General features: G+C 43.2%; 1 long non-coding RNA gene across 1 annotated transcript in view; it reads left to right on the forward strand.

Moving 5' to 3' along the window:
* The window catches only part of LOC128414313 (uncharacterized), a 66,871-nt gene extending 41,491 nt beyond the window's left edge, over positions 1-25,380 (forward strand). Inside the window, exons 2-3 of the long non-coding RNA XR_008330640.1 lie at positions 4,235-4,446; positions 25,123-25,380. This is a non-coding gene — a long non-coding RNA (uncharacterized LOC128414313). The remainder of the gene's footprint in view (positions 1-4,234; positions 4,447-25,122) is intronic.
* Positions 25,381-26,134: the final 754 nt, after the last annotated feature.

Genomic DNA, 26,134 nt, shown 5'->3' on the forward strand with positions numbered 1-26,134 from the left:
TATGAATTGCCTCCCATGAAAATATCTCAAAGCGATTAACAGATAGCAGATAAATGAAGTTTCAGTGGCTGCATTCAAGCTCCCTGTGCGCAGAAGTCACTTTGGGTTATTTTCTTCCATGGCGTGAACTTACCTTTCTTCCAACATGGCTCTTTGATAACACAGACTTGCTTCATCCAAGGCTGATTTCTTTCTTCTCCTCTTTGCCACTCTTCCATTGGGACAGCAGTCTGTCTTTCTAATTGTTTCCCCCCGCCCTGAAGTGCTTTGTCTGTTTGTCTGATTAAGCATTTTTCTGACCTATTATTAGTAGTATAAAAATAACACTAAATGTTTTAGATAACTTCTCCAAGGGAAGGGGAGGTGGCTTCAAGATTGTCAAAGGGCTACCAACCAGCACTGCTCTTTGGCTGCAAACAGGAAAAAACAGGATTTCTCTGAACTGAAACTTTGCATGCCCACCCAAAGTGTAGCGAGTGTGCTGCTGCTCCACCACTGCCCACCCATGAAAATCATGTGCACGTGGATACACATACAGTATCTGAGTATATGGAGATTGTATGGTGTGCCGTAGACCAGAAGGGGAGGAAGGGGCATAGGGACTGATGACATGGCCCATGTCAGAAGCACTTGAAAGGCAAGAAATGCATTTGGTGAAGACACTTCCAGATGGCCCAAGAGAGCTCACTGTGCTGCTTGCCAGGCAGGGAAAGTGAGAACAGCCAAGGCACGCTTGTCTCTCTGACCTCATGCAAAATGTCTTCTCTTTCCCAGCTAATACAGCACACAGCCACTTGTGTTACACTGATTGGGTTGCACGGAGAAAGTGCCAGCCAACGTTCTGCCTTCAGGCCCAGGCAAGGCAGACATAAAATATGGGATAGGGGAGAATCAGTGAAGACAGAGTTGTGTCCCCCCAGCAACTGCCAACATCCACCTTGGGATGCTTTCCCAACAGCTGGAGAAACACAGACCCAGACAGATGATGGGCAAGCTCTATGGAAGCATGTCCTCCCCATCACCTGAAAATATGGCCTCCCTCTCTTGAGGTTGAAAACAAAGTTGCTGTTGAACTATCTAGAAAGAAGACAAGGGGCATGTGATCATCTACCCTGCAGACAAAACCACTTGGTCATTCCACCTCTCCAGGGGATGCTGGGAGTTGTAGTTTTATGAGGGGGGCTGGGGAACTCTGAGAGAGGCTCCCCAGCATCCATACCAACCTACAGCTCCCAGGATTCTTTGGAGGAAGCCACCTCAGATATTATACAATAGGTATAAATTTGCTGGATATCTAGGCCCTACAGGAGAGATTTCCCCAGTCAACTGCTCAGTCAACACATCTACACGCTGTTGCCCAATACAGTATCCATTTCTATACAATGGAACTCAGCACCCTCTCTCTGAGAGCAAGCCCAACTGAAATCTGATTATGGAATCCCACTTTGCATGCCCAGCAAGGCACGTGATCTGAGGGAGTTTATGTTAATCCATATTATCCCCAAAGCTGCTCCATTCCTTTGATGTGCTGTGGAAAATAGCAGCATTTAAGTTTTCATGGCATGCGAATGGTGGAAATGTAGATTCTCGTTGGCGCAGCTACTATTTTGAGAGATTGTTAACATCACTGTCATTGGGGGGGACATCATTGTCATTGGGGGGAACAAACATCATTGTCATTGGGCATTGGGGGAGAAAGCAGGGAGAATTGCAAGGTGAAGACAAACAGAATACCAGAGGTGTCACCCAAATGAAGGATCTGGGTCAATTAATAGTCCTGATTTTGACTTATTATTTGAAAAATTTGATACAGCATTTCAGTGAACGTGATATCATCTCAAGATCTTTGATGGAAATAGTTCCACAGGCAAGTCATTCATTGCCTGGCAAATGATTGTCTGGCAAGTCATTCTCTGAATGAGTAAATGTGATCAATTGTTTACAACAACGCCTTCCATCCTAATCCCTCGCACATAGACAGAAGAAGTCCTATTGAAGCCTGATTTAAAATTCACCTTTTAATATTTAAATGGCTGTGATTATCAAGTCTGTCATTTAATCATATGGATTAACTGGTGAATGCTTTCAGCTCTGGACAACGTCTAGGAAGGAAAGAAGTGAGGGCAGGTAAAAGGAAATATCACACATCAGCTATCAAATCATTGTATAAAAATATCCCCACTGAAGCTGTTGCAGTGTAGTATGTCAAAGTATTTTCTGGACAAAGGAGATGCTGACAAGTAAGTATTTTAGCTGATGGCTGGCAGCCATTCTACCAAGCCTGTCTCTTAAGCTAAGTGGTCATGTTCTCAGGTCAGTATTAGGGTGGGAACACCCTCAGGGCAGCAGGAAATGGGACTGTGGATTAGTAAGAGTCCCCTATGCTTCTGGTTCAAATACAGTTACCTTGCTATTCTTAACTTCTGCCTCATTTATTTATGTATCTATTGGAAATATGTATTCCCTCCTTTTCTATTTACTCCTTTATCCACCAGAAAGAGATTCTAATGATTTTTAAGGAGATTCTTATTCAGGACATCCAATCACATTCTCAGTATTTACGGTATTTGAATTAAAAAAATGTTTACTGCTTCTATTATTTTCCTCTTGCCCCCTCTCTCTTCAGCTACTGGGTCCTGCTCAGGACAAAATTCTTAAAACACAAGTCTATGGTTAATAGAATACAGCACCTGCCTATTAATCATACTGATTCATGAGGCAGATGTCAAGGTAAACATCACTATGAAAGGATAAAATGAAAGTTCTTAGAACAAAGTCAAAAATTAAATCTGGCAAAAAGACACGGCAGGAAAATTAAACTGCATTAGGAGCTGAGGAGAATGCTTTCAGTCTCATTCTAAAGATAATTAGGGATGGGATTTGGTGAATGAAGGGAGGAGGGAGAAGAGTGGTGTAGCGGTGAGGTGCTATAGCTAAAAAGGCCCTGCTCATTGTTGCCACCCAGAAGATGGAAAGAGGAAGATGAGCTCTGCCAGCCATGGGTGTAGCCAGGATTTTTGCTGTTGGGGGGGAGAGGGGCAGGCAGAATCACAGTTAGTTTTTTTATTGATTTATTGATTTATTTAAGGGGGCAGCTGCCCCCCTGCCCCCCAGGCTATGCCCATGCTGCCAGCCATTGGCTCTGGCTCTATCTACTGCTGACCTTCCTGTATTTCACCCTACAAGCCCCACAGGGTGCCACCCACCTTTGCTAATGACCATTTTGGTCAGGGTCTGAAGGAGCTGCAAGCCCTCTCCCTGTGCCTAGGTCAGGACTGTGTGAGAGGTTTGCCCCTGCTATCTTTTTCCATGGAGAATCATTTCTCTGAAGATGCTATTAGCCTCAATTGGACAAAACTTGCAGGCATAACACTGTGTGCTGACTGTGTTCTTCTAAATAGCAGCTTTGTGGTGTGTCAGTGTGATTTTCAACAGGGAAATCATGTGTGTCGGCTGGGGAAGGTTAACCTCCTCGCAGCCCCAATCCAAGTCTCTACAACTGGTTTTGCAAATTGAAAAAAATAAATAAATTGTGAAATCCATTCATAGAACTCCCATGGCACATCTGATTTGACAGAAGCTCTTTATTTCCTAACCACTGGGAACACTTAAGGGAGGGTGTCAAACTGAGCTCCTGGCTTTTGGTAGTTAATGTTATGTTTGTGCCTGAACTTCAGAACAGAGCAGGGAACTAACACAGTTACATTTGGGGCACATGAACTGGAAAGTGCAGGTTCTCATGCTTGCATTGACTGGAATACTCCATCTTATTGGCTCCCCAAAGTTCCCAGGAGGCCTTTGAAGTCCCACATTCTCCCATCTCATCCCAAAGCAGCCAGCCAGGATATAAACATGTCTCCAGTAATTTTAGTAGTATGGGTTCTTCTGCTCTGGAGGGCAAGGATAACTTTCAGCCAGGATTGGGCCTGGCTCCTTCCCCCACCGTCAAGACCTGGGAAGGACTTGGAGGCTTACATTATCCCAATTTTTAACTATCTCCTTAAAAAACTCTTCAAAATCCAACCAGGTGCAACACATCATTGATGAAAGCTGTACAGGGTTACACCATAAGAGGTTTTGGCCCAATGTTATGATTCCACAGCTGCCCTGAAATCTGGTATTCAGCGTTAATATATCCACAGGAATTTTTATCCCATTTGGTTCATTCTATTTTATTTTATTTTTATTCTGTTAACTTTATCCTATTGATTCAAATGTGTTTTCATTCCCCCAGATGGTCCCCTTTTGCATTTGCTTTTTTACGGAAAAGGCTTGTGCTGGAAGCAATATATAACAAGGCTTTGCTCTGAAATCCGGCAGGACTCTGCCCCACAAGTTTTCATGCGACTGGATTCTCTCCCCTCCCCTTTTAAGACCATGTTTTGAATGCAGAATGGAACAAATAAATGAGAACATGACTCTTGAATGCAGAAAGAAACCCCAAAGGTCAGTTGGGTTATAGGTATGCAGATGACAAGCTATGATTCTGTTGATACAATTGCTTTTCCTGGCCCATTCCACACCTGCTGTTTGCTTTCAAACATTAATAAAAGCTGTTAAAATGCCACTGTATTGACATTCTAGTGCTCGTTTCCTGGGCTGTAGCTCTTTGCCAGGCTTGCTAAATTTCCTGCAGTAAACCTTTCTATATTGGCGCTTCCTTTTAAAACATTTATTCTCCAAGCATCATTTTGATGTGATGTCATGATTTTGGCTTACACAAAGCTTGGCACTCCCCCTTGTAACCCTAACCCCTCTTCCTTTCAGAGTGTTGGATAGCCATATTTCTGAAGACAACACCCATTCAGTTAACAAATTAATGTTATTAATTGTGTTGCTTCCACAAAGTGTCCAAGGTGATGTACAATTTCTAACAATTCGACTAACTTTAAAAAAATGAATTCATGGAGTTTGCTACCACAAGGATGGTAGCAATTTGTGATGTATTTTGTATTTCTTTGACGGATGTAATTTTATTGCTGGTTTTATCCTGCTTACCATCATGATAGTTTCTCCCCCTTAATGTTGGTGGTATAGAATTTTTTTGCAAAGGAAATGTTGGTGGTTCCCAGCTTAGTTGGATCTTTTAAATGAGAATTAGACAATTCATAGAGGATTGGGCAGTCAATCCTTACTGTTAAATCACATCCCCATATACAGAGACAGCATACCTCTTTTCACACAAGTCTCAAGGCAATGTACAAACATTCTATCTATTTTCTATCTATCTTAAGCTTTTATATGTGTTGGAAGCCACCCAGAGTGGATGGGGTAGAAATAATAAAATTATTGTTATTATCATTATCATTATTATCATTTTCTATCCACATGCACACATATACAGTGGTACCTCAGGTTAAGAACTTAATTTGTTCTGGAGGTCCGTTCTTAACCTGAAACTGTTCTTAACCTGAGGTACCACTTTAGCTAATGGGGCCTCCCACTGCTGCCGCACCGCCGGAGCACGATTTCTGTTCTCATCCTGAAGCAAAGTTCTTAACCTGAGGTACTATTTCTGGGTTAGCGGAGTCTGTAACCTGAGGCGTGTGTAACCTGAAGTGTCTGTAACCCAAGGTACCATTGTAATTTTAAAACTGTATAAAAAAACTAAAAAGGAGTTTGAAAATAAAGCAAAATAAGGATCCAAGGCAGAGACCAGCTGGTAATGCTTGTCAAAACAAAAATGTCCTCAGTTGTTTCCAGAAAGTACAGATAGTGGGCACTTTCAGGAATTCTGTATCTCGACAGGAATGTTGTTCCACACAACAGAGGCAGCCCCACCAAAAGCCCTACTCTGAGTTGCTCTGGAGAGGGCTTCTGATGTTTTAGGAAGTCCAACGAGAAATTATGCTGCAAAACACCATGACCTACTGGTTATCTAAGAGAAAGGGTGATATCTCAAGAAATGTGGTGGCAGCCAGGTAATGGGAAGGACTAAGGCCCTGGAGAGCTGTTGTCGGTTGCAATAGACAATACTGGCGTGAATAAACAAATTGCTTGACCTGAAGTGTAGAAGAAAATACTGAACAACATAGACCATTGGTTTGACTCATAACAAAACAGCTTCCTATGTGTTTGCTGATTGGCTATTCCTGCAGAAAATTAATTTGAGAGCCCCTGAGGTCAGAGTGTCAGAATAGCACCTGGGAGAGACCAGGGTTCAAACCTCCACTAGCCGAAGAAGCTCACTGGGTGACCTTGGGCCAGTCACTACCTCTCAGCATAACCTACCGTACCTCACAGGGTTGTTGTGGGGCTTCAAATAGGAAGGGGGAGAACCATGTACATGCCACCTTAAGCTCCTTGGATGCAAAGATGGAATATAAATGCAATAAATAAATGGCTGGAAACTGCAGGAGGGAAGAGTGCTATTGTGGGCCTGCTTGCAAGCTCTCCACAGACATCTGGTTGGCCACTGTGAGAACAGGACAAATCTTTGGTCTGATCCAGCAGCGTCTTCTTAACATATTGTGACAAGAATCACCAAAGTTTGAGGAGACGAAGAATTCTGCTGACTATTTCATGATTGTTGAAACAATTCCATTCAGAAATAAGGACATGATGAACTTGCAGTGCATTCCTGGGTCCTACGTTTCTTTGTTTTTGAAATGTTTCTTAACTGGTGAAGAATGTAGCAGAGGTGGCATCCCCGTCTGCTTAAAGATTGTGCTGCCGTGCAGTTGTTAAAGACACAGCAACACCTTTCAAAGCTAAATCATAGAATCATAGAATCATAGAGTTGGAAGAGACCACAAGGGCCATCAAGTCCAACCCCCTGCCAAGCAGGAAACACCATCAGAGCACTCCTGACATATGGTTGTCAAGCCTCTGCTTAAAGACCTCCAAAGAAGGAGACTCCACCACACTCCTTGGCAGCAAATTCCACTGTCAAACAGCTCTTACTGTCAGGAAGTTCTTCCTAATGTTTAGGTGGAATCTTCTTTCCTGCAGTTTGGATCAATTGCTCCGTGTCCGCTTCTCTGGAGCAGCAGAAAACAACCTTTCTCCCTCCTCTATGTGACATCCTTTTATATATTTGAACATGGCTATCATATCACCCCTTAACCTCCTCTTCTCCAGGCTAAACATGCCCAGCTCCCTTAGCCGTTCCTCATAAGGCATCATTTCCAGACCTTTGACCATTTTGGTTGCCCTCCTCTGGACACGTTCCAGTTTGTCAGTGTCCTTCTTGAACTGTGGTGCCCAGAACTGGACACAGTACTCCAGGTGAGGTCTGACCAGAGCAGAATACAGTGGCACTATTACTTCCCTTGATCTAGATGCTATACTCCTATTGATGCAGCCCAGAATTGCATTGGCTTTTTTAGCTGCCGTGTCACACTGTTGGCTCATGTCAAGTTTGTGGTCAACCAAGACTCCTAGATCCTTTTCACATGTAGTGCTCTCAAGCCAGGTGTCATCCATCTTGTATTTGTGCCTCTCATTTTTTTTTGCCCAAGTGCAATACTTTACATTTCTCCCTGTTAAAATTCATCTTGTTTGTTTTGGCCCAGTTCTCCAATCTGTCAAGGTCGTTTTGAAGTGTGATCCTGTCCTCTGGGGTGTTAGCCACCCCTCCCAGTTTGGTGTCATCTGCAAATTTAATCAGGATGCCCTTGAGTCCATCATCCAAGTCGTTGATAAAGATGTTGAATAAGACTGGGCCCAAGACAGATCCCTGTGGCACCCCACTAGTCACTCTTCTCCAGGATGAAGAGGAACCATTGATGAGCACCCTTTGGGTTCGGTCAGCCAGCCAGTTACAAATCCACTGAGTGGTAGCATAGTCAAGACCGCATTTTACCAGCTTCTTTACAAGAATATCATGGGGCACCTTGTCAAATGCCTTTGTTCTCACAGAAAATGCCTTTGTTCTCACAGAAAATCATTCAAACTGGCAATGTTAACATGCGCCTCAATTTGGGAATGTTCCACAAAGTTCTGTCCACAGCTGGAAGGACTATAAGTTTGGGGCATTTCCTGGGAGAAATAAATTAGAAGCGTCACCTCCAGCAGTTAGAATCCGTGGGGTCACCAGCTTTATTCCAAAACTGATAGGAGACAAGCAGGAAGTGTTTCTAGTTTGATGAATTAGGTGCATAAAATCCATGAAGAGATAATGAGTGAAGATACCTTTTCCTTTTTTCATGGGGATAATATTTCATGATTTCGGGAGGGAGAGATGGGGTGAAATAATTAGCCATTTGTGATTAACTCTGTTCACGGGTATTCTGTTTCTTTGTTCTGTGATGCTGCCTGGAGCTAATTTTTAAAAAATGATCCAACAACAACAATAGAAATAATTTCTCTTAATAACTAATGGCTATGTCAAAACCTGGAAATCAAATCAAAATTGTCCAAAAGTGAGACGCAGGTTGAGGATTCCTTCCAGCGCTAGAAAATGAATGCTCACAAAGAAAGTTCTAAAATGATACAAAGCAAGTTTTATTAAGTCTAGTGCCATTGCTATAAAACTGTCTGCTACATGTTTGGGTGTGGCAAAACGAAGTGCGTGATCTTTATCTCACTTCCTCCTGATGCTATAAAAATGGTGGTATTCAGTCATGGTCATTTGGGCCCTGAACCAGAAATGTTGACCTTGGTCTTTTCTTCAGCTGGTACTACAAGTTCAGTGAAAGACCCTCAGATCTTTGTCAGGATTAAATATGAGTCGCCCACAATCAAATCAATCAAATCCCCTGGTGTGTTCAATGCTTGGACTTCAAATCCTTTGGTTGTGTTCCCTGGTGGCCTCACCATCCTAAATCCCTCTCCGAGGGTAAGACATGGCAGACCTCAGACTGCCCTTTTTTTATGTGGCCTTTCGGTAGTTTCATCTCCACAGCCATTGAAAACATGTCCCAATGATCTTTTATTTGCCATTTGATGGTGGGGTTTGGAATCTGCCTCCCCAGCCATGCTTTATACCATTCTGTCCCTCCACAATGCACACAGAGGCCTATAGCTCATTTGCAAAATTGTTCTGATGAAGCAGTTGAGATGTGTGTGTGTGTGTGTGTGTGTGTGTGTGTGTGTGTGTTTGTATTTCAACTTGGAAGCAGGAGCGTCCTACATTTAGCCATTGAAGAAAATGGGATTGCCACCTGTTCTCTATGCTTGTCAGTGATAAGGCAGAGAAAGAACTCCTCTTTTTAAGCAATGTCTATTTTATTTTTACAGGTACTCATTCCTAAGCACAATAGAGTACTTGAGACAAAATGTCTAGCTCCCCGCTCTAGTTTGGTTTTCCACTGGTTATTGTTTAAAATACAGAGATTATGAGGTCAAAACATTCACAGCCAATATTTCCCCTAATGAAAAATGTAGTCAGGCATAAGTCAATGATCAAATCCATATGCTGAGTGTTCCATGCTACAGTGATTTCCACTAGACAGGACTTCAATAAATCTAATTTTGAAAGAAATTATATGCATCTGATGCTGTTGTCTTACCAGCTGCCACCTTTGTGCTACTTTTTCCTCCAGATTTCAATCTCTGTGCCAAATGAACTGATACCACACTGATGGGCATGATAAGAAGGTTAAGACAACCAGAAGCATGATAAGAAATAAAACCCACCAGCAGCTTCACCTGGCACCATATGTGGGTTACTGAGCCTGTCTCACTTAGTAAATGACGCTACATCAGATCACAAATAGAATGAACCAAGTTATCCTGGTTATGTTATTTACTTGCTTCCATAATGCAAGAATTAGGACTTCTGTGATGAATTTAGCAGCAAGATACCAAGGAGTCAACAGATGTGATTTGTGGTTGTCCTGTGGAACTCAATGCACATTAAGGCACATTGTGAACATATTCTACCTAGACTCTATCTAGAGTTCATAAAATGCTTGCACAGATAATTAGTATAACATATTTATTCAGTTGTTGGCATCCGTCTGTCTCGGAAGAAAATGGAGGAGTGCGCCTTTGGGGGTGAAGTCAAACCACTGGAGAGTTACAGCACCTGCTGTAGCTGTAGGGACTGATATGGGAGAGACATGTTTTAATGCAGCTGGGGCAGATGAAGGCATCTGGTTGTGCTGATACAGATGTACTGTGGCTACGTCCAGCAGTGGTGGACCTTGGGATCTCAAATTTCAGCAGCGCCCTGTGTGATGCCATAATTTGGTGCCACTCACCTCTCGCCTTCCATTCTACATCATAGTTCTGGCACCCCTGTGGTGCCCCCAAGCCTCTGTGCCCAGTGCAATGGAACTTGTTGCATTCTCCATAATCCATTTCTGCTCCCAGCAGTCATTTCTCCTCTGCTCACTGCTATGGATGTGCGACCTGACTGTCTCCAGGTACTGTGATCTTCTGCAAGGGATTTCCACACAGTGGGGTTGATGTTGCCAGCCTTCATGCCACCTTTGCAGAGGTGGCATGAAGTCCTGTGCCTGAAGCTAGCTCCTTGTAGAGCACATCCTTGGGGATCCATATTTATTATATCATTATGAACTGACAATAAATATTACATAAATGATTACACAAATGATAAAACTAAAACCTGCTAGCATGCCAGAGTGAGCAAGCAATACAAAAATCTGGTGTTTGGAACTTGGAAAAGACTTCTGAAGCCTAAAAGGAAATGTGCAGGTCAAGAACGTTTGAGGTGGGGATCGGAACAGCATTTTATTCCTGGCTATAGTGCAGCCCTCTAATACCCAGGCTGGACAAATCAGAAGCTGAACTGTGCCAAGCAGTCTGGAACAAGAAGGAAAGTCTTCATCCTCAGTGCCTTCCTGGGGAGAGAGAAAGCATTTTGAGTGTTGAGCTACTGAGTGTTCCACTGCTCTCCATAAATGTTTAGTAAATTCTATAACAGGCCACCTATGTCAGTATTTCATGTCTTGTCTGTGTAATCAATAGAACACTTCCATCTGCCATTAAACATATCCTTCCTCCCTTTGCGTGCCATATATCATCCTTTCAAACGCTGCTGCCAGGAAAGAGGACTCAGCCTGGAGTTGGCTGACAGCAGAGCAGCTTTCAAGTCTTGCAAAATAATTTGATTTGTTAATGATAATGATGTCCTTGTTGACAGAATCTAGCAGCAATACATAAAACACAAGATTTTTTTTGTTTCAGATTCCACATATTAGAAATCTTTGAGTAAGTCACTTATAAATTGCACACCGAGATGGATTACCCAACGGAGCAGGGTCAGGAAGATTTGGAAGCATGTGGGGAATATTATGCTCCATGCAGCTGTCCTGCAATAGTGTATGTGTTTGTGTGTGCTGCACTCTTTAGATGGTCTTTACTTCATTTCTTTCAACCTGTAGTAAGCCAGACTGGCTGCATTTGGGGACCTCCTGTGCCCCTGGTGGTACAACTGTGGAAGACTCTGGCAGTACTAAAACCTAAGCCTACTTCTCCTCCAATTTAAGGCAAGCCTCCTTACTGTAAATGTTAATATACATGCACTCCCATTTTTTATTGTTTTTTGGTCTTGGTGAGATCCATTGAGCCACACAAACGTGAAGAAAATCTATGGGGAAATTGTGAATTTATAAATATATGCGTCATCATAGCACCCTCCATATATACCAGGTAAAGTTATAGCTGATGTAGCCTTACAGAGGAACGAACAAGAGTCTAAGGCTGCAGTACTGAACTAGGGAGGAAGCTCAATCGAACAATTTGGAACTTCATTCAGAGAAAAACGTACACAAAGTTGCACTACATGAAGATGAATGTTGCATGGTTTTAAACCAGGCATAGGCAAACTCTGGTCCTCCAGATGTTTGGGAATACAATTCCCATCATCCTTGGCCACTGGTCCAGTTAGCTAGACCAGGGGCTGGGTTGGCTTTGTTGTATCTCTTGGCACCTTTGTTATGTTCCTTTGCACATGATTCAGATCTGGGGCTGTGTATCAGGGGGACATAGTGAGGTAATGACCTTTACATAGCTGTCAACGTTTCCCTTTTTTAAAAGGAAATTCCCTTATTCCAAATTGGATTCCTCACAAGGAAAGGGAAAAGTTGACAGCTATGGACCTTTACCAAGGCCCCTAGCAAATTATTAGAATGAGTAAAAATGGCTACTTGGTCTGCTTGCAATGAGTAGAATTTGGCGCTGCAATGGATGCATCCCAGATTTAGCAACGCCGCCTCCCACTGAATCATAGAATTGTAGAGTTGGAAGGGGCCACGATGATCATCTAATCTCCTGCAGTGCAGGAAACTTTCACCCAACATGGGGCTTGAACCCACGACCGTGAGAATAAGAGTCACATGCTCTACCAACTGACCGATCTCCAGAATGTACGAGAGTCATCCTCCCAAAGCAACCAGCTGAGCCTCCATCTGCATGAAATGCCACTCTACCTTTTGATCGCAACTCACAGCAGTTCTTCTCGTAAGAATTAAGAATATCCTGTTGGAACAGGATCATGTCCCCTCCAGCCCAGCATCCTTTCCTCACAGAGAACAACCAGATGCCTGTGGGAAACCGGGGAGAAGAACATGAGCACAAGAACACTCTCTCCTCCTGTGGTTTCCAGCAACTGGTACTCGGAAACATTGTTGCTTCCAGCTCATCATCACACCAAGCTATAACTATTTGTCCTTGGCCAACTTGGACCATAGCTGGAAAAGGGGTTCATTGATCCATCTGGTGCTCTCATGATGAGTCTCTCATTCCCTCCACACACAATGACCAGATTTGGCCCAGGGACCTCCAGCTGTTGATTCCTGAGGAAACGACACCCATCTTACTCTCCTCGTTGTTCCTTAGGCTAGACAGCCATGGCTCTACCTCACAAATTTGTTCTTCATCCAGAACGTTTGCAGTCTCCTGGGTCTTTGCTGTTTGCCTGTCGTTCCCTTTCCCCTGCCATTCTGTGCCCCCACCCTCCATTCCATTCCACCAGCTGCAAAGCAATTTTGAAATCAATATTTTTCTCCTCCAGATTGTAATTGTGTTTTAGGTGAATTAGGCTATAGATCAGGGTGGGATTAGTTTATAGATCAGCGTCTGGGCTGGATGCAGCTGATGTACACACACATTAGCTCCCCCCTCCATCTGTTTGGCCAGTGTCAGCATATGCAAGCCTATCCAGCCGCATTGGGTGGGCGGAGAGGGAGGAGAGCAAGCGAGATTTAGCAGGCAGAAATCCCCCAAACATAAGACACTTTTGGTGCTCTGTGTGAGAGGGGGTATTTGCTTTATGAGTCTCCGTGGAGCTCGAGGGTTCTGAAATAAGGACATTTCTTCAAAGTAAGTGACATATAATAGTCCTGAGAGTAAAACAAGGAAGACTGGAGATATGTAAAAGCTGTGGGGAACTGGGAACACAGGCGGGAGGGAGGGAGCAAATGGCTACCAGCTCTGTAGCATACCAGGAGAAAAAGAGCCTGGTCTCCTTCACCCACCTCTGTAGATGCGGCCACCACCATTTTCTCCATCTGTCTTGGAGAAACTAGAATCTATCTTCAGTTTGGCATTTACCACCAGAGCCTCCAGTGGCTATTATGGACATTAGCAGGTGAAGCCTATAGCTCATGGATTCTCATTTCGATAGGGTTTAGGAAACCACTGAAATAGCTGAGTTGTGTTTTTTTTAGTGTGTGTTTTTTAAAAAAAACAACAAACCTGCCTTTGAAATCCCGGTAAAGTCTTGGAAAATCCGAATGTATGACAGCCTTAATTTTGGGGAAGAAACTATGAAGAGCAAAAACAGGATGGAGAAACCTCTTGAAGAACTATAGCTCTATAGGTGCATGTCCATCAGCTTCTTTCATAGTGGCTCATCACTGATGCACAGCCACTGCATAGTATCTGTGCTGAGGGTTCCTTTTGCATCAGCTGTGTGTCAATGCTTAATCAACTGGGCTAGATTAAGAACGTTAGAGGCCCTAAACTCTGAAAAAATAATGTTTCCCCCCCATATGTCATTCAAAATAAAAAGAATACTAAACCATAAAATAAAAACTTATTTTCCAAAATGACACAAAACTCACATGTCTGCTGAAATTAAAATAGCTTCTTTCCAGATCTATGACTGTGCAACCATTTCATCGATTTATCTTTCTCCCCTAAAAAAACCCAGGCATTTCTGATTTATGTTTGCTTTTAAGTCTCAAAGCGACCTGTCGGTGAATGATAACATCTTGCCCAGGCCGTCCAGTGAGCTTCAGAGGCAAACGGAGACTTGCCCATGCCCTCCACTGCCCCTTCATTCTCACCTACCAAGGCTTCAGCAGAGCTGCTGAACAGTCTTGGCCAAGCTGAGTGCTCTACTTCCCTTCCCTTTGGCCTTTCAAAGCCCTTCATTCTGCCCCCTCCACTCCTATCCAGGCCTTGGATGAACCTAATGCTGGCATCTCCCCAATCCAACCCCTGTTGAGTTGCCTGATGTCCCTTGTTTTAAGAGATGTCCTATATTTCAGAACATCAGTGTTTCATAAAATGTAATGGGCACCCTTTATTTCCGGAAAGCAGCTCCATAGAATTCCCTGAAACAACCACCACGTCTATTAAATTTTGAATGGATACCCGTAGGCTCACGGCATGCTGGCACACAGGCTTCCTTGAAGCTTTTCTCTTCAGTCCTCCTGTCCCATGCCCACCCCCCGCCCACTCTCCCCACTATCTCTTCCCTCTTTTGGCACCAGGGCAACACAGGCTGATTTACTCTAATTAATGATGCCACCTGGGTTGGATTTCATTAGCTTCAATTTACATAACTGACTGGCTCTCCTCAGCGCAAGGCCTCAGGCCCTCCATGGATCTGCCATCCTGCCAGCGGTTAAGGATGATTCTCCATAGGCCTGACTTCTATCCCAACATGGCCAATCCTCTCCTTTTCCATTAGGCCTCATGTAGCTTAAATGAGGCACTGCCTACGCAGAATGCCAATCCCGACCACTAGCTGAGAAAAACAGTTTCCCTCCTTTAGCTTCAATGCACCTTCTGCTTTCTATAATTAGTAGTGTTCAGGTCTGCCACTTCAGGGGCTTCCCTTTAAATAACCCTCTCCCTCCCTTTTCTCTTGAACAGGGCACGCAGAGAAGATAAACTGCAGCTAAAATAAGCCGCTCTGTTTAAATCTGAGCAGCCATGCATGACATATCAGAAGTTAGGAGTCATGTGTGCAACAGAGGCTGTGCTCCAGCTCATTTTGCTTTGATGATAAAATCTAGTGTGTCCCCACCACCACCACAGCAAGGGTTCTTTTCTTTCTTTTAACAAGTATCGAGCTATTTCAAGGAAGAGAGAGTTTCCCTCCAACAAGTGATATGGGTAGCGAGGCTAGAAAGGTTATGGGGAAGAGTTTCCTGGATAAGAGATGTCCATTTCCCTTTCTTTCCCTCAGCCCCCGCCATTTATTTTCTGAAGAACTCCTTTGACATGGAGCCACAGTTATTTGACGAGATGAAATATCGATGGAGCTCAACAAAATGCTGCTCCCTTGGTAAATGGATAGTGAGGCAATGACATGACTTGTCCCTGGCATTCTGCTCCAACTTTCCGAAACAACCCTCTCTTCGTCTGCCGTTCTCCATATGCAGCTAGGAAAGATACTGGGCCAGGATTTCAGAGATCAGTTACACCCGTAAATCAGTCAGGACAGATAGCAAGCTCGGTTTCACCCCTCATAAATCCAGAGTGATTCCAAAGGAGTCAATAGAGTTATTTTGGATTTACACCTGGTGTAATGAGGATTTGGAATCTGAGATCCAGGACCAGAGCTTTCAAAAGGGAGGTCACTCTAAAACGAGGCATGGTGTGTTGGAGAACAGAATCTGAGTGTCAGGTCCCTTTTAGATCAATGGGTCTAGACCTAGCATAGTTTGTAGCAGATTAAAGTTTGCGTCTCAGGTTCTCTTAGTCTGATTATTCCCAGTTGTCATCATCATAAACTTTTGTTGCACTAGCAAGAGGCCATGGCATCACCCAAAAACATCAACAGCCACTAAATATATGGTGGAACCACAGCCAAAGATTGCTCCTAGTGTAAACCAAACAGTTTCAGTTGGTTTTTCCTCTTTGTTTACCCCTAGTTTGACTGAGATTAGAACCTGAGAGTCCATTCCAATGGGTTCAGGTCACAGGAACATAGGAATCTGCCTGATGCTGAGCCAGATTACTGGTCCATCTAGTCTTCATTTGCACTGACTGGAAATAGTCTCCAGGGTCTCAGACTGAAATCTTTCCTATCCCCACCTAGAGATGCTGAGGATTGAACCTGGGGCATTTTGTTTGCAATGTATGTGCTCTGCCACCAAGCTATGACCCTTCATAATGACAACTAGCGTAAGTGCTCATGTTCTGATATGCAGACCAGAATCCACTAGACTAGAGCAATCCGGTGGCTGAGGTGCTAGACTGGTCCCACTTCAGCCATGAGTTCATAGGCTGACCATGGGCAAGCTGCTGTTGCTAATGCCACACCCCCACCATACATTTAATGCCACATCCCCACCATACATGTCCCCCCAAAGAATCCTGGGAATTGTAGGTTACCCCTTACAGAGCTAAAATTCCCAACACCCTTAACAAACTACAGCTCCCTGGATTATTGGGGGAGAATCCAAAGCTTTAAATGTGTGGTGTCATATGACTCATTTTTCCCTTGGCAAATTGTGTCCTTTTAAACAGGATTGCTGTGAAGATGAACAAGACAAGGAATGGAATGGGCTACCTTTGGAAAATAGTGATCTGATAATCTGAATACATACGTATTTATAGTGATCAATTTCTTAAGATCCGCCGCCTGCTGGTAAAAAACACAATGGTTTACTGTTTTCTATGGGTCTGCTCCAGTTTTACATCTAGTGCTTGTAACTGTTCAGATGGATGCGTATTTATGAATAAATGCATGTGAGTCTGTGTGTATGCCTGTGCCATTATGAAAATTATCAGAGCAAACCGCCTGTTATTATTTAGTGTAATTCACTCGTCTCCCATTGGATTCTTTCATCCATGCACAAGGAAGCCATGTGGAACTAAACCAAATAGAGGATTACACAACTTCAGCAGGCAGTGGAAAGTGAGGAGGCGGTTGAGTGAGGCCAAGCCCTGCAATGAGCAGGGGGGGAAGGGGGATGAGATACTCAGTGATGTGCTTGTATTTAAAATGCTGATGATGGATGAGTGTCATCCTGCAGCAGAGGCAGAGAGGGAAGAAGAACAGGGAGAAGGGAGCAAATCCAAACACAGAGGCTGTGCCAGAGCTGCGTTTGACATCTGCACTGATCCTCATCTGTCTGTGATGATTCGTTGAGAGAAGATAGAGTATAACCTGACAGTATGCAGAGGAAGTACAATTTTTGAGGAGGAAGAAGCAAAATGAAGTTTTCTCTGTTTTCAAGGCAAGCAATCTGAGGTCAGTTCAGGAGTGGAATATGGAGCTTACGAAACTGCAGCTTACAAAACTGCAGATAAATCCAGACAAAACAGAGGAACTGTGAGTCAAGAACACTGCTGATCTAGGTGAGGTGGTTCAACCTGGATGAGGTTGCACTGCTCTTCAGGTAGGTGGTATTTAAGCTCCAGAGTATTCAATGATCCATCACTTTCTCCAGATGCTCAGATGGCCACAGTTGCTAGGAGGAGTGCCTTTTACAAGCTTTGGCTTACCTGGAGAAAGTGGACTTGGCTTCAGTTATTCATGCTTTGGTTACTTTCAGACTGGATGCAGTGGAGACTGGTCCATCGCCCCACCAGTCTCGACCTGCCTCCAGCTGCCACCTCCTGCCATCTTACTTGCATCCAGTCCAAAGTGTGCCACAGGCTGTCAGCTTCCTTCTGCTTCATGTCAGTATTGCCCTTGTACTACTCAACAGGGAGGAGGATGGAGACAAATGTAGAATTAGCTGGCTCTTCCTCCACTTATTGTTGGCCTCTCTGACCTCTGCCCTTCCAGCCACCACTTGACAGCAGGGACCCCTTCTGAACCACAATAAGACACTTAAGGTGCTAAGCAGTTGTTAAGGCTTCCACAGCATCTTTGCAAGGGAGGAGGATGGGGAGAAAATGACAATGGTCCACATCCCTGTGATCTCATTGGCCAGGGTCCCATGATTCACTAGCAGCCCTGCCAGGTCCACTGACCACCAGTCACTATTATTGGGGACCACTTATCCCACTGGTCTGCCCAGAAATGAAGATCAATGTCAGAAGCCTGGATCTAAGTGCAAGGAGATTTGGTGAGGGAGCACAAGTGACAGGGGCTTCTCTGTGTTGGTGATGCCATTCCAGAACACCCTTGATCTTCCTGTGTCTTTTGCTAGAAATCGAAGAAACTTTTATCTCACCAGGCTTTTCATGTGTAACATCTAGATCGGTTGTTGCTAGTTTTACTGCAGGGTTTGTTTGTTTTTTAAAAAATTCTTGCTACTACTAGGTTTGTAATTTGCTTAGTTTTAAAGTGTTGGTTGTATTTTGTTATTGGTTTTAGAAAGTGTTAGTTGTGGTTGCATTTTTGTTGATCATAAAAAAGTTTTTAATAGTAGTAGTAGTAATAGTAGTAATAATAATAATAATAATAATAATAATAATAATAATAATAAACCAATCCTGATTTTTATTTTTTATTTCTTAAAGGTAAAGGTACCCCTGACCATTAGGTCCAGTCATGGACAACTCTGGGGTTGCGGTGCTCATCTCGCTTTACTGGCTGAGGGAGCCGGCGTTTGTCCGCAGACTTCTGGGTCATGTGGCCAGCATGACTAAGCTGCTTCTGGCAAACCAGAGCAGTTTACCTTCCCACCAGAGCAGTACCTATTTATCTACTTGCACTTGATGTGCTTTCGAACTGCTAGGTGGGCAGGAGCTGGGACCAAACAACAGGAGCTCACCCCATCGTGGGGATTCAAACTGCTGACCTTCGGATCGGCAAACCCTAGGCTCTGTGGTTTAGACCACAGCGCCACCTGCGTTCCCCTTTTTATTTCTTACTCTACCCCAAATATAACTTCAATAAAACCAGACAATGTGCTCTCTCTTGTTTTAGAATACACATCACCCACAAATCACTCCCAGTCAATGGTCTGCCTTTCCATTTTGGCTCACGTGTCATAGTGGAATGTCAGGCTGGTGGCTGCATTGTTCTGCCAACACAGGGGAGACAAGAGCACATTTATCTATGTAGTGGAAAGGCTTATTCATTTTGGTTGTAGCTTGCTCGCTCTTGATAGCATGGAAAGAACCCAATTCCTACATAGTCACCATCTCAGCAATGATTGGCTATGAAAGAGGTTCCTCCTGGGCTGGATGCCTTGGCTTGTGATCCCCAAACTTTGTGCCCCCAAAAGGGGCAAAGATGTGCTGGGGGGAGAGAGGGGGAATATCCTATAATTATTTTCCCCATGAAATATTTTTATTGGTTTTTCAACAAATAACTGATAATAAACTCAAGAAGGTAGAGAGGTGTTGCGTATGACCAGGTACATACGCCATGATAGCCATAGCAACCTTGTGTTCAAAAGTACACATATCCCCTCCTTCCTTGTTTGGAGGCCAATGAAGTTTCTAACTTTTGTTCTATTGCTAAGAAAAGGGTACCCTACCACATCAAACCTGCCATGTTTAGTAGACCCCTTGATTACTTACGCTCCCATGGTGCTCCAACTTTCAAAGGTATCTGGTCCAACTCTCTGGCCAATGTCAGGTATCTGCTGCTAAGAACGGCCATCCAGCAGGGTTGCCAACATGTCAATATTGAATAGAATATTGGGGGAGGGGGGACAACAAGAAAGCCCTGCCCTACATAATCAATCACAAGATGCAGCACATGCACACCATTTCATTTGAATAATATAATAATATAACAATAATTTATTATTTATACCCCACCCATCTGGCTGGGTTTCCCCAACCACTGTGGGCGGCTTCCAACAAAATATTAAAATAAAATAGTCTGTCAAACATTAAAAGCTTCCCTAAACAGGGCTGCCTTCAGACCTCTTCTAAAAGTCTGGTAGTTGTTTTTCTCTTTGACATCTGGTGAAGGGGCGTTCCACAGGGCGGGTGCCACTACTGAGAATCAATTTGAGGGCGTGGCCTCCTCAAATATTTTATTGGGGGTGGCGCCTAAGGGACCTTGGCCCCTAGGAGTTGGCTCCTATGCCATCCAGCATCTGTTAAAAACCTTTAACACAGGAGTAGGGAACCTTTCCTTAACAGGATTGGCCTTGTGGGCCAAATTTTTTATAATTTGAATTAGGTTCATACCCTCTGGTGCAACAGAGTCTCATGCATTGTCCATCCCCCCCCCCCGGCGAGTCAATCAATATATCAGTATTCATAATCCCAACGAAGACAGTAAAGACTCACCTGGGTTGTCTGACACACCTTGTGCTTCAGATGAAAAATGCAGGGGAGTCCCAGAGGCATCATCATAGCTCAGGTAGTGGTATGGCCCCATCTGTAAATCCAGGGGACTGGAGAAAGCAAGTGCCACCCCACACAATCAAATGCAGTTCCCCATCATGTTCCTTATTGCAGAAAGTCTGATCTTTTGGGGAAGCAGGTTTGTTGTGCCAGACCTCCTGATCAACTATCATTACACAACCTGAATTTGCCAAGGTTGTAACTGAATCCCACCTTAAAATAATGATGTTCTGGAAGCACCCAAAGACTCAAGGCTGTTTGCCTGACCCCTATAGTATCAACAGTAGGTTTCTTCTGTTCCTCTCCTCTCTTGCAACATTCAGCTCAAATCTGTCATTTGGATGTTGGAAAATGTTGGCAGAAGGTTTAAGTTCCATTACAAAATTTTCCAGTAGCTTAACATTAGTCATTCTGGCTTTTTATAATATAACTGGGCTCAAAATCAGTGAGGATAAGTGCATCAAAGAGGGCCAGAGACTGCAAATTTCTGACCATCACTAAACTACTGGCAGTGGAAAGTGTATAATGTTTTAAATGCTTTACAGTCCCTTTTCTTAATGTTATTTGTTTTGTTTTATTTTATTAGATTTATATACTGCCCTTCATCAAAAGAACTCTGGATGGTTCACAAGATAAAAACACAAGACCAAGGCACAAATAAATAGCTAAAACACAGACAACAAACCAATAACTCCCAATAATGTACTCCAATACAGATACTTTTTCTGGTTTACAAAAAAAGATGAAGGAACCTAGATTGTATATTCCAACAAGTTCATGTGGTTTAAATTGAGGGCCCCATTGATTGGAACTCATTTACTCACTGGATGATGAAAGAACTCTTCTTTTACCCCTTTCTGCGTAGACACTGAAGAATTGTTGATCCTCCTCTTAAACTGAAATCCTACATGCATTTACTTGGGCGTGAGCATCACTGAATACTGTGGGTCATACCTCTGAGTAAACATTCCCATGTGCATTGCCACCAATGATACTACAGCAGCCCAGTCTCTGCAGTTCCTTACCCATGCCTGCAAAGTAGCATAGCACCTCATTTGAACATCAAAATGAATCTCTGAGAGATTGTAGCGTGACCCCAGAGTCAACATAGCACTAATGAAATTAACTTTCCCCCAGTTATAACAAAACCAGACCATTAAAACTAGATTTTGTTAACACTCAAGTAAGGAACATTCTTGACAAAGTCACTCTGCGGGTTATGCAAATTGTTTAAGAATTCAACTGGAAATATCACCTGAGTGCCCAATCACTCAGAGATATGCATAAAAGATATGGTTTTATTTTAATTTTTATTCCCACACATTGGGTTGCACACACAGAACAACTTCCAAAAGTCCAACATAATGTCTCTTTCCCCAAGCCCTGTGGTTCCCCCATATCTTCTCTGGAAGGTTCAGGGAAAACCCAGAAGTTCCATTGCACTCCAGGAAGTCATTCTACGTGTGCAATGGTTGGGTATGAGCCACCATTTAATTTCCACCCTCTTATCTATCAGGGAACACAGCAGAAAACTCAAGCAAATATCTATTGGGAAGACACTTCAACAATCTCATCATATTTTTAGTGATAAACAGGTCAATATTCTTTAGCATCTCTTGGTCATGCTTGTCCTCCACCCACTAATTCATGCTTGTAGCTCTTCACTGCATCTTCTCCAGTTTTCAAGATCCTGGGTATACAGTGGTCAACAGTGAGGCTGAAATCCTAAGCCCATTTACTAGGGCGTAAGCGCCAGTGAACATTGTGGACCGTATAGTGCGACTTACTTCTGTGTAAACATGCACTAAGTCTGCACTGGTAATATTCAGCAGTGATTTTGTTGACATCACATTGAGTAGGACATTAAAATCTACCATCCTGCTCCCTCAGTAAATGTTCTTATCCAACATGAATATGATATTTGCCATATTTTTTCTGCTCTACTGAGGAGGCAATTTTGCTTTAAAGCTGAAACTGTTATAATGAAACAGAGGACAGAAAACAACCCATTTACTCTGCACATCTAATATGACTGAACATTGGTCTGTACACCCTGATCTCAGCAGATCTGAATGCATTTGCCAGACCAGGTCAATATTAGCCCTGGAAGGCATCCTGTGCCAAGGCGTTATGGGGAATGGTGTTGACAAGTCAACAGGTGACAGTCATCTAAGTCTTCACTAAGTCAATCCTATGGCCCCAGCAACTCATTGCCTTTCCCACCTCTGATGGCAGCTGTTTTACAGTTCACAAAAACCCTCTGGAGCAATTGGAAGAGGCAGAAGGGAGAAGACTGTTTCCCATTTAAACTGCAGGGGGTAGTCAGGGAGGCAGAAGGTAATTTCCCAATCTGGAAGGTGTCCAGGATGCCAGGACTTCCACACATGAGATGTTTGATAGCTCAAGAGACAAACTTTCCTGCTGCACAGATCTCCTGCTGTGCTGCCACTCAGTAATAATCAGCAAGGCAGGCTAGGTTGGGACACTGCCAGCAAGGTAGCCCAGCCTTATTGCAGAGTGCAGAGTAATAGGGCACAGAATGCCCTTCAGTTGTCACACCAGGGCATAGGGGCATTGCTCCTCTTATTTGAAAAGCGGGCAGATCGCAAATATGGGCCTACTCTTGCTCCCTATGGCACCCATTTCTTCTTTGAAGACATTGCTTCTTGCAGATGGGCTCAAGGAACCAAATAATTGCTAATGATTTCCTAGAAATATCTGAAATACACACGGCTTCTGATTCTATGCTTCTGCAGTCACAGAGAACAGAGGTAGCAATGCCACTTTCAAGACACAACCCATTTTAAGAAAATATTTTCCCAATATCTTCTAGATTCTCCTGATTTTCAAGTTCCTTTCAATATGAGACATCAAAAAACAATGGCTTTAGTAGGTGTAATACTGAAGTGGATGAAGTGAATAATGTTTATACAGTGGTACCTCGGGTTAAGTACTTAATTCGTTCCGGAGGTCCATATTTAACCTGAAACTGTTCTTAACCTGAAGCACCACTTTAGCTAATGGGGCCTCCTGCTGCTGCTGTGCCGCCGGAGCACGATTTCTGTTCTCATCCTGAAGCAAAGTTCTTAACTTGAAGCACTATTTCTGGGTTAGCGGAGTCTGTAACCTGAAGCGTGTGTAACCTGAAGCGTATGTAACCTGAGGTGCCACTGTATATAGTGGATAGATGAAGAATAGGAAGTTCCTTAGCTTCTTAACTTTTTCTCACTCTCTTTTCTCTTATCTGTCTCTCTTTTCACTTTCTCCCTTTTAATTCCTTTTCTATTCCTTTTTCTTTTTCTTTATCTCTTCCTCTTTCTTTCTTTCTTTCTTTCTTTCTTTCTCCTTTTTGCCTCTGGATTAATGTTTTAGTTTGGACCCCAAAAATATATTTGACAATAATCTTTGTATTTTTCTTTATAAACTCTAATAATTTTTTTTTAAAAAAAAGAGACATCAAAAAACAAGAGGGGAATTTATATTCCTAAAAGTTGTGTTGTTGTTGTTATTGTTATTATTATTATTATTTCTTGGACCATCTAGGAAGGGGGCATCGACCAGTTTATCAGAACTGTAACACCTGAATCACAGTTTCTCCCTTGCCCCCTTTTGCACCTGTCCATTTGTCTTGAGAATTTAGCCTGTCAGTACTGTACTTGAAGAAAGAAGCAACCATTCATGCTGTAGGTATATGACATACACAGTTGGAGATTATTCTACTCAAATCTTTATCAAAATGTGAACTCATATGCTAGAAGGCAACCTTGAGAAATGACTAACTGCAAGCAAAGGCACCTGTTTTGATGCATATAGTATGAATGTTTATTGGGTTGAACAGCAATGAGGACTGCACAACATAACACTTCTGTCTGAGGGAAGATCTTGCCTTGTGGTGGGGTGGGGAAAATACTGTTCATGCTTAGATACCAAAAGAACTCTCCGTTGGTGCACTGGGGAAAAAGAATAGCACATTTTTTGGAGGCCAGAACTAAAAAACATGAAAGCTCCTGTTTGTTATCTAGAATAAAGTTGTTGCAATCTAGAGCTTTGTGCTATCCTTACAACAGCGAGAGTCTACATTCTGCAACCATTTGCACCATACTGGACCTAAGACACAAAAATGCCCATCTTTATTTTAACCAAATCCAGCCACAGCACATCTCCAAGGCTCAAAGTAAGCTAAAATAAACATCACACATAGTTATTATGTGTGTATGACATCAAGTGTATGTAGAAAAGTACTAGGCTGTCTGCTTTGCTAGTCAAAGCAGAAATTTTGTATTGCAATTCTATCCATCCAGCAACCACGAAGGTGCCAGGACACAGGTTAATCTTAGCTCACCCACTGGAACGATGTGCCGTTTCTAAAACAGACCTGTGCAAAGAAGTTTGGAGCAGAACATTAGTGTCTGCTCTGCATAAAGATCTAAGGGGTTTTGCCGAATGCTTTGGAACCTTTCTGAGTTACCTCTTTTGCAGAATGACACCCATGCAAACACTGCCTGATCCCCTGTGCCCCTTAGGACTTGGACAATTTAAAAGTGAATTCCTCTGTTTAGATTGTAAAGCAAACGTTTTCGACCAGTGTGTGTTGCTCCTGTTGTCTCTCTCCCTGGTATCCGCCTGCGTGGCTCGTAGCAATCCACTGCATCATCCCCTTGTCGAGCGCCAAGGCAGGGCAGGGGATAACGAGCAGCCAGAGTCATCTTGGTGCCCATCCATCACCGCTTGAGCTCTTTGTTCTGACAGCTGCATTTTGTCTCCTAATTTTAGAGCAACACTCCATCAGAAAACCAGGAGGAGAAAGGATCCTCAGCTTTTGATTGAAGAGGTAGGGCAAGAAGATGTATCCTCCAAACCACCTCAGGATACAGGACTGCTGGGAGTCAGCATCCTCCTAATTCCTATCAAGAGCTCTTGAGATGTCTCAGCATAGTCACACTCCTGTGATCTCATAGCTTGCCTTCCACCTCTGCCTGTTTTCTCAACTTATTAACACTCATGAATAAAAGCAGCTGTGCCTTTACACTTGATTGTTGCCATCACCGAGTTCCTCCCCATTCCTCCCTTGCTTTCAAAGGTATATTTAGTCTCAGCTGCATTTTCCATAATCCAACATAAGGTTCGCAGTGAGTTATCTTGAAAAGGAGGACATCAGCTGATCTGAATGAAAGCAGACTGGATAAACATCTGTGGTGGGTGGTTAGGCCTGGGGAGTCCTGCCAATCCAAAGGAACCAAATATAAGACCTTTCAGGTAAACTATAGAAGCAAAGCTGGGTTAATATCCTAATCATCTGACCCTGGGTTTTTAGTTGTTGCTGAATAAGTACAAATATCAATTTGAGTCAATTCGGGTATTCCTTTGAATGATGTTTGCTCCGATTGAGCTTTAAAGAGTGAGTTTTCTCAGGGAAAGCTCTGAAGGGGAAAAAAGGGTGCTTGAACAAAGAGCTTTAAATTGTGGACTGTCTGGAAAAAGCAAAGAAAATTTAAGTGTGGGTGAGGCCATAATTAATACCATGTTTTGGGACCTGGTTGATATATCCTATTCTGAGCTTTGGTGTGATGATTCTGAGAGCATTATAAACAAAATGTCAAGGTTCACAGGGAAAGCCTGAAAATTTCATTTAATAGATCTGAGAGTTGCTTTCATGTATCTCTTGTTCATATGTTCCCCACCCCTCAAATAACAGCATGTCTGACTTCTGTTCTTTTCCTCTTGACTTCCACTTTTTTAATGGGTTCTGTATTCTGAACCCTCCTCAATTTTATTTTGACTCAGA

This window comes from Podarcis raffonei, chromosome 5 (assembly GCF_027172205.1).
Source record: "Podarcis raffonei isolate rPodRaf1 chromosome 5, rPodRaf1.pri, whole genome shotgun sequence".
In the NCBI taxonomy this organism is placed as follows: domain Eukaryota; kingdom Metazoa; phylum Chordata; class Lepidosauria; order Squamata; family Lacertidae; genus Podarcis; species Podarcis raffonei.